This window comes from Austrofundulus limnaeus, unplaced genomic scaffold, assembly GCF_001266775.1.
Source record: "Austrofundulus limnaeus strain Quisiro unplaced genomic scaffold, Austrofundulus_limnaeus-1.0 Scaffold1116, whole genome shotgun sequence".
Lineage (NCBI taxonomy): Eukaryota > Metazoa > Chordata > Actinopteri > Cyprinodontiformes > Rivulidae > Austrofundulus > Austrofundulus limnaeus.
Genome location: NW_013953518.1, coordinates 79,130 through 80,268, shown reverse-complemented (window position 1 = coordinate 80,268; position 1,139 = coordinate 79,130).

Below are 1,139 nucleotides of genomic sequence, written 5' to 3'. Positions count from 1 at the left end.
TGACTGGACTTCGTGTCACTTTATGTAACAAGTCATCCTAACAGCTTCAGTTTTACTCTGAAACTCCACCAGAGTCAGAAACACAGTGAGGAGCAGCAGGACTCACTCACCTTCGTCCATAAGATTTCCAAATAAGGCTGTCTTCTGATACTGAAATGTAGGGACCTCTGAAAGACAAAACAGGTGAGAACAGGTGAGAACAGGTGTTTGAACCACAGGTCAATAAAGAGACCAGAAGAAGGAGGTTCTGATGGGAGCTTTCAGAAGTGTCTGGTCTAATGTCACCTGCAGACCAAGTCTCCTCTGAAGCAGTTTAGAACTCAGAGTTCTTGAACCGGACCCAGCAGGTCTGAGTCTAACTGGAACAGCAGAACCTTCAAACAAACATCTACAGGTCTAATCTTTGGTTCAGGGGGACTGTCCTCCAGCATAGGCTCAGTATTTGCTTCTGAAGTTTTATGTTCTGGAACTGTTTGGACCTCGGTCACTGAGGAACCAGGAGGAACATGATCCTCAGAGCAGGTCCAGAACGTCTGCTGGGGTTCTGCAGGACCAGTTGTGAGGCTCTGATCCCTGGTGTCCCTCTACAGGTCCAGTCCCAAACAGTTTCTGCTCCAGGACTCACTCTGGCTCTCAGGTGTGCTTGGACAGATGTTCTTCTCTCTGTCAGAGTAAACAGGCAGCATATCTGCCCCCTCCCTCTGAGTGACACAGTGGTTGTGTAGGGTCAGATTTCACCAAGTGCCCTCACTGACACCAAACATCACACTCTGTGCTGTGGACCGACTCATGAACAACATGACACACACACACACACACACACACACACACACACACACACACACACACACACACACACACCACGGTTATAACAGGAAGACTCAAGACACTACACAGCGTACACATATATAACCTACATATAATCAACACAACATATATAACCTATATATAACCAACACAACATACACACTCACCGGCCACTTTATTAGGTACACCTGTCCAACTGCTCGTTAACACTTAATTTCTAATCAGCCAATCACATGGTGGCAACTCAGTGCATTTAGGCATGTAGACATGGTCAAGACAATCTCCTGCAGTTCAAACCCAGCATCAGTATGGGGAAGAAAGGTGATCTGAGT